This window comes from Sturnus vulgaris, chromosome 8 (genome assembly GCF_052056855.1).
Source record: "Sturnus vulgaris isolate bStuVul1 chromosome 8, bStuVul1.hap1, whole genome shotgun sequence".
NCBI classification, from domain to species: Eukaryota; Metazoa; Chordata; class Aves; order Passeriformes; family Sturnidae; genus Sturnus; species Sturnus vulgaris.
The window spans coordinates 36,286,722-36,294,553 of NC_142250.1; the positions used below are offsets into that span (position 1 = coordinate 36,286,722).

General features: G+C 43.6%; 1 long non-coding RNA gene across 1 annotated transcript; it reads left to right on the forward strand.

Annotated features, from left to right (window-relative positions):
- Positions 1 to 5,030: 5,030 nt before the first annotated feature.
- On the forward strand, positions 5,031 to 7,576 carry LOC148223064 (uncharacterized). Its single transcript, XR_015805036.1, has 2 exons — positions 5,031 to 5,157; positions 5,694 to 7,576. It is a non-coding gene; the product is annotated as an uncharacterized LOC148223064 (long non-coding RNA).
- The last annotated feature ends 256 nt before the right edge of the window (positions 7,577 to 7,832 follow it).

The window sequence follows — 7,832 nt, forward strand, 5'->3', positions numbered from 1 at the left end:
TGGGACAGTGGGAGGTGTCCCTGCCATGGCAGGAATGATCTTTGAGGTCCCTTCAACCCAAACCATTCCATGATTCAGGAAGCCTCCCTGGCTCTTGTAACCCCTGCTCAGGTGTGGAGCAGCCTCCTGGGAAAAATAATCCCAAGAACCTCTTGGAAAAAACCCCTGTTTTTGTCAAAACTTGCTCCTGCATCCTGTTCAAGTATTTATAGCAGTTCTGTTTTCTCATCCCTACATCAATATTGAAGTTTAATGTCAATATTAGTACAAAGTGTCTGTGAGGGTTTGGAAAATAGGAATCGGAGCCATCAAATATTTTATTTATGCACAGTAAATTTTTAAAGTCTCCCCTGTGTTTTGATCGAAAATGCATATTACTGAACAATTTAGTTCCCAAAGTCTGTCTCTGATGTAAGATTTATTTGGGGTCTGCCATGGGTTGATTGAAACAGGGGAAAAGTCAACTTTGCCCTCACCTGCACCCCGGGCAGTGCAGCTGAAAGGTCTCTGCTGTTCTGGGGGTCCTGTGTTAAAAGGAACAATAATTCCAAACTCTGGGCATGTCTGAAGCCATGAGTAGTGAGAAATGGGATGATATTCCCTGATCCTTTAAAACTCCACCCTGGCATGACCCCGGGGCTGCTGCTGCTGCCCCAGGAGCTGCTCTCAGGTTAATTCTCTTGTTTCTGTCTCGGGAATACAGAGCAAACCCCGGAAAAAAAAATAAATATAATAATAATAACAATAACAACAATAATTCATCATAATTATCAGTTCCTAGGTTTTTATTTCTAAGGCATCATTTTCCCTCCTTTCCCTTTGAAATAAAATGTTGTAAGATTGATAATAAAGTGAAAATGAAAAAACCCAACACCCTGTAGAGACAAATTTGCTCCTTAGTAATTTTTTTTTCAATGAATGGTAAATAGACATGAGTGTCCTTAATTCCCCTTAATTCCTAATTAATGTCAAATAGCATTTCCTTCACCTCCAGGTGATGGTTCACACTGTTGAGGCTTGGATGCTTTGGTGGTCATCTTTTACACAAATAATAATAATAATAATAATAATAATCCCTTTAAAATATCTCAATAGCTACTGTTAAATCCTAGGAAGTGGCAGACTATTGCATTTTTTTTTCAATTTCAGAGTATTTAGGGGTTCATTTCTTTTTGAAACTGGAGTTCCTGACAGTGTAGAATGAGAGACTTGCAGCTGCTCCCTGTTTCCATCCCTTCTCCCACATTTCATTTCATGCCTTCAGAAACTGAGCCAAATTCCAGGACACCTTGAGCCAGTTTTGCCAAAATCCTCGTTGTGGGTCTGACAGTGGCCACTTGGTTCTCCCTGAAAATCTGCTTTGTGTAGAGCACCCTAAATTATTATTTTGGTTTCATACACACATTTATATATATAATTATGGAACCCTGGAATCCTGGGATGGTTTGGGTTGGAAAGGACCTTAAATCCCACCCAGTTCCAGGAGCAGGGACACCTCCCACTGTCCCAGGAGCTCCAACCCCAATGTCCAACCTGGCCTTGGGCACTGCCAGGGATCCAGGGGCAGCCACAGCAAATCTGGGAATTCCATCCCAGCCCCTTCCCAAAATCCCATCCAGCCCTGCTCTGCCTGCCCAAATGTGAAGTTTTCCTTGAATCACCCATACCTGGCTGAAGATCCTGTTCTTAATTTCAATTTAAAGGATAAATCTTTTCATGGAAGAAGAAAATTACGACTCAGAATCTCTTTGGAAAGAGGAAAGCAGGAAGGTGAGTACCAAGCACCTGCATCCCAGGATGGAGCTCATGTCTTGCTCTCAAGATTTTTTTATTTTTTTTATTGTTTCATCCAGGACCAAGCACGTTGTCATCAGGAAATAAAAAAAGCTGATAACAGGATTTTCCTGGGCAGGCAGACAGGAATTTCCAGTCCTTTATCCCATGTGGCAGCAGGGAGCTCTGCAGTCACAGGTGACCTTCCACTGACTGTGCTTGTGTCACTTGTGCTGCTCATCATGAGCAGCTCCAGCTAAACAAAACAGCCCAGCCAGTGCCATTCTCACCATTTCTATAGAAATGCTTTCAATATTGGCTGGAACCACGGCTCTTCACCAGCCCTGAGTTGTGCCACTCACATGCCAGGACAGTCCAGGGCTCTCACTTTGGGTCCCAGTTTGAAGGGTCACCACAGAGCTGCCTTTAACCCTGCTCATCTTCCATCCTGGCCACAGTTCGGGTCTTTGAAACTTTGAAAGTTTGATAACAGAAGTATTTTTCCCTTTGGGTTCTTATCCAGGTAAGAAAACTCAGTTTTTGAGGCTGTTGGTTAAAAACCCAGAGCTGCTTTTCCAGCCTGAGTTCCATGGGAGCGCCACCTCCTCTTTATTTGATTTTTTTTTTTTTTTTCAGCTGAGCCATGACTTTTTTTGGCGTGGAAGCATCACTGCTGGTTTATTCCTTCCCTCAGATAACTCCAAAGCACAGGGAGAAGCTCTGACCCTACCACTGGTGCCCTTTTCTGCCAAGGTTGTTGGCTGGCACGGGGAGCAGCAGTTTGTGATTAATCAAAGTGTTCATTAGAGCAGTTTATTTTCCACGGGAGCACCACTGAGGTGGTGATTGGAGGTGGTGGCAGTGACATTGCATGAGCAGGATCCCTGTCCAAGGGCTGCAGCATAATTATGGGACTGCTCTCATTTGCATATTGCCAGGATGCTGCCAGTAAATATTAATGGATTACTTTTTTGTTCATTTAGCCTGCGTTTTTGAAAGATGCCTAAAAACAAAAAGATCATATCTGTATGTTGTTTTTTAATTTATTTTCACCTTTTTGTCTCCTTTGGAGACCCCTGGTGTATCAGCACTTTGTTTACCACAAATTAAACCTTAGCTGATTGTTTACCAGACTGAAGACCCTTGTGCATTACTCCAGCACTTTCCCTTTTTTTAATAATCACAACCTGGGATTCATTTGCAAGAGGCCCTAATCTGCATGAGAATTATACAATTAACTTTTGATTAACCGCCTAGTTCTTTTGGAAACCGCAGTGTATAGGATACTCTGCATTTAAATAATTTTCCTTAAATTGGGAGCAGGCCTTTCATTAAAGCAGGCGAGTTTGACTAAACAACAACATTTGGAGATAATCAGGGTCAAGACAATAGGCAAGGCTGCAAGGCTAGAATGTCATCTTTAAATATAACAGCTGAGATAAAGGCACCCAGATTGTGCCTTATCGAAACACAAAAAATCAAAGCTCTCTCTTGTCTGTGGCAAAATACCAGGCCCTGGTGTTTAGGGCTCCCATTGTTTGGGGCTGGAAGGTTGCAGGATTTGCATTCAGAGAGCCGGGTCTAACACACATTACATCACGTAGGGTACTTATCTCGGAGTCTGACAATAATTATCAGGAAGAATATACTCAGAATGACTTTTTTGTGATTTTTATGCATCCCCAACACAAGGAAAGGGAGATAACGGCATTATGAAAAAGGGGAGAGTCTCCAAAGGCTCTCCCTGGAGCTGCGTTCTTCGATTAAATTTGCTGTGCCACTTTGGTGTGCTGAACAAGTGGAAAGAAAGACTATGAGGCTTTTATAGAGGGTAATAATAGTCCTGAACACAGCCCTTACCAAAAGATAAGATCCATTGTCAAAACAAACAAAAGGAGCGGTATTAAACACCACTTGAAGAATATCTATGAGCAAAGTTTGAAATCCTTGCCTCTTTTTTATACCTTGAACCTGGCTCTGTGGCGTGGCCATCTTCTAACCAGGCACCTTTGCCAGCCCAGAGGCTTCCACTGAGGATTTCCAGGACTTCCAGAGGAGCCAGGGAAGAGATTTAAACCATCCCAGTTCAAGTTTGGTGTCTTTTCTATGGGGGATTTTTGGGCATGTTTGTTGCCAAACGAGTATTTTGTGCCTGCAGTGCCTTTGCTGAGGGTGCTGAAATAATGTTTAGTATTTTAATAGTTTAATGCTCATTTTTTCACGGGATGATTGTGGCCTTGCATCAAAGCTCATCTCCAGGTCAGCACAGGACAGTTGAGGGTGATGGACACCTCAATGGATTTGCAAGAGCCTGGAGTGCCATAAAAAGGGGGAATGGCTTCCCATTACCAGAGGACGGGGATGGATGGGATTTTGGGCAGGAATTGTTCCCTGGGAGTTTGGGGAGGAGCTGGGATGGAATTCCCAGATTTGCTGTGGCTGCCCCTGGATCCCTGGCAGTGCCCAAGGCCAGGTTGGACATTGGGCTTGGAGCTCCTGGGACAGTGGGAGGTGTGGAACAAGATGGGCTTTAAGGTCTCTTCCAGCCCCAACCAGTCTGCGATTCTGTGATTCTAGAAAATGTATTAGAAAACAGAAAATTAGGAAATATATTAGAAAATGTCTTAGAAAACAGTTGAGGCACTTCTCAAGATCCTCCCTCAGTCTCTTCATTCTGCCAACACCTTCGTAAAGGCACAGGAGAACTTTTCCTGGGATTGTGCTGTGCAGGCAGGATGCCCCAGGCTTTCAGGAGATTGTGAGAGCACAATCCACGAGTGTGTGTTTGCAGCAGGAGCAGCTCAGCCAGCCCCTCTGCAGCTGCTGGAGCAGCTTGGAGCTCAGCTGCTGCACCTGCCTCTCCTTCTGCTGCCTCCCTCCTGCTCCACAGGGCTCTCCAAGAGAGAATCACAGCTCAGAGCCGGGGACCCATCAGCTCCTTTTGGGGGGCACTCAGTGAGGAAGGGCTGGAGAGGGGGAGCTGGAGCCCAGGGAAGGGGATGATTCATTTGGCACCTCACAAAGTTCAGGAGTTCAGCCCTGACAAGGCTTTGGTGCTCCACATCAGTATCTCTAAAAGGTGTGACCCTTTCAAATCTTTGTTTCTTCCTTCTCCTTTTTCCCTTCTCTTTCTCTACTCCTTTTCCTAAGCTTTTATTGCTTCTAGAATGGGGACCTCATTCTTCTCCTGAATTGAATCCAGATCTTCCTTCTGTTCCCTTCCTGCTTGTTTCACCCATTTTCCCCCCCAGCAGGCACTGCACCGTTTTGTTACTGCATTGTTGAGTCACTCGTGGCATTCAGTCCTGCATTAGAATGTTCTCCATGCCAATGACAGAGCGTGTCTCATAGTGCACAAGCAGTCCCAAGCACTCAGGAATTGAGGTGAGTCCCCCAGATCATGTCTAAAAAATAAGAGTCTTAAAAGAAAAATATAATTTGCAGCCCTGTATTTGGCTGCTGCCTTTTTTTTTTTTTTTTTTAGGATTGGGTTTTTTTTTTTTTAGTTTTTTTTTAGTTTAATCGTATGGGTACTTAAAGAAAAAAAACAGGCAAAGGGAAGGAATGTGAGAAGTACAAAAGCTCAGCTTTGTGAGTAATGTGAAGTATCTCGGGGCTCGTGATTAAATCTGTATATAACATTTGAATGGAGCAGGAGGAGATGCTTTATTTCCTGAGTAAATCAAAGTGCTCTGATATGGAATAAACTGCAGGAGTGTATTTATAGGCTCTAGGGCCTCACACCCACTCCAGGGCACAGCAGCCACCAGCAGCAGCCCTGAAGTCCAAGGGTTTCTTTGATCACTGTTACTGTTATTATTATCATAATCGATATCATATCAATAGCATTAATACTATTAATATTATTAATGTAATGATGACAATAATAACAATAGTTGTTGTTGTTGTTGCTGTTAAAGGAGAAGCCTCTGCCTGAGCATTCTCACATAAATCAAGGATTCACCATCCCTGGAAGTGTCAGAACCCCTCTGGATGTGGCACTCAGGGACATGTCTGAGCAGTAAACACCTGAAATTCTGCAATGGGGACTCCAGGAGATCACAGGCAGAGATTGAAGTCTCTGCCACCAAACGAACATCGTGTCACAGTGCCAGGGTGTGCTCTCAATTTTTGGAAAGAAAATGACAAACTTTGCTTTCCTTCGTGCTACCAACAAGGCTGGAATCCCAAATCAGTGTGACTGCAAAGGATTGCTCAGCTCTGTTCCTGATTTCCAGCTGTGTTTCCTGGGAAGAGCTCCTTTCTTTTCCTGCCAGCACCCAGGATCACCCAGACCTTTTTGAAGCATTTGCATTCAATGAAATCAGCCAGCTCAGATTTAATTGGCTCATCTATGTCCAATATCTTTGCAGGACTGAAACAACCTCTGCACAGCTGCCAGCAGTGATTTCATGGTTATCATGAACTTTGAACACTCTTTAAACCAAAGCCCAACTTTAGCTGATGCTCCTCAAGACCTGGCAGACAGCAGTGGATGCTTTTTTCCAGACAATGCCTCCCTTCCTTCCAGGACTTAAATTAAAAAGGAATGTGTAGAAACCAGCATCTTGTACAGATAAAGAGAGATGCTCACTCATTTCCTGACAGAGTGGAGAGGCCTTTGGGGCATCCTGAGAGCATTTACAGCAGCAGGACAGCCTGGCAGCAAAGCAGCCCCTCCATGGGACAGAGCCTGGCAGGACAAGGCAGGAATTATCATCTTAAAAAAACTCTTGTAGCCAGCAGGAAGAGAAGCAGAAAACCTTGGGAATCCTACAGTGGCTGTGATTTACAAACAAATCCATTGAAATGGGATTTTTCCCAGGAATTCCTGCACTAATAACCAGGAATGTCCTTTCCAGCAGTGGGAAGAGCCACGTTTTGGTCTCACACTCTCTGATCTTCCTCCTCCTGCTCTTGGTTGATTTATGAGCTTTCCTTTTGCCTGCCTGTGCCTGACACCAGCACCTGGGCAGGGAGCAGGGAAGAACAAGGCTCCTGCTGGGCTCCTGAGGAGCAGGAGCAGATGCTCCAGTGATGGATGGGAGGCTGAGCTGCCCAGTGAGCTCCTGATGCTGCTCCCAGCAAAGCAGAAAGCTCATGGGGGACAGAATTCCAGCAGTTTGATATCGTGGAAGTGTCTGGATTAAGGCCTCTGTTACTGGGGGGGTGTAAATTTACAGTTTTACTCTTGTCCATAATACAAGTGGGGTTTATTTCTGTCACACCTTCTTGGGGCTGGGAAAGCAGGAGAGGGATGCACCTGGGAATTGGGAAGCCATTGCTTTCCTAAAAGTCCAAACCTAATGTATAAACTTTCATCTTTCATCTTATAAATCATCCATTGGCATCCTCTTCAAATTAGGGATTAAAAAACCCCCATATTTTGCTAATACTTGTAATATTTTCCCCAATATTTCTCTCTTTTTTTTTTTTTTTTTTTTTTTTTATTTATTTCCCAGAAAATTTACAGAAAATCTCGGAGATCTGTGGTTTAATCTAAATACACTTAAATCGGATTTTTCACAAGATTTTCTGCTCTTTCCCCTGAATTAATAATTGGAACATGGGAGCTGTGTGTGGGAGTAGGATAACAGGATTTATTTCCACATTTTGGAATTAGCACGTCCAGGCAGAAGTTTCTATTGCCATAGCATTTTTTCCTGACAAAAATCAAAGTTTCATGGCTACATTTACAAATAATAGCACAGATACTCGTTCTCTTCATATCTCTGTCAGCCAAGTCACCGTTAAAGTATTTAATATAAATATATTAAATAAAAGTAAATATAAAAATAGTAAAGATGGGTTGTCATCACCTCATTTATAGCCCTGGATGGCAGGAAAATGAGAGTATTGACAGGGCTGACAGCAAATTTGGGAAGGAAGGATGCTTAAGAGGAAAGAGCAAGACTCCAGTTTTGGTCTCTTTAAATTAGGATTTGCAGGAAGAGGCGTCAACAGAGAGAGGGAAAGGCAAGGCTGAATGAAAGGAGGCAAAGTGGGAGCAGGGAGGTGGATCTGAGAGTCATTTGTGTCAAAATAGACATTAAATATCT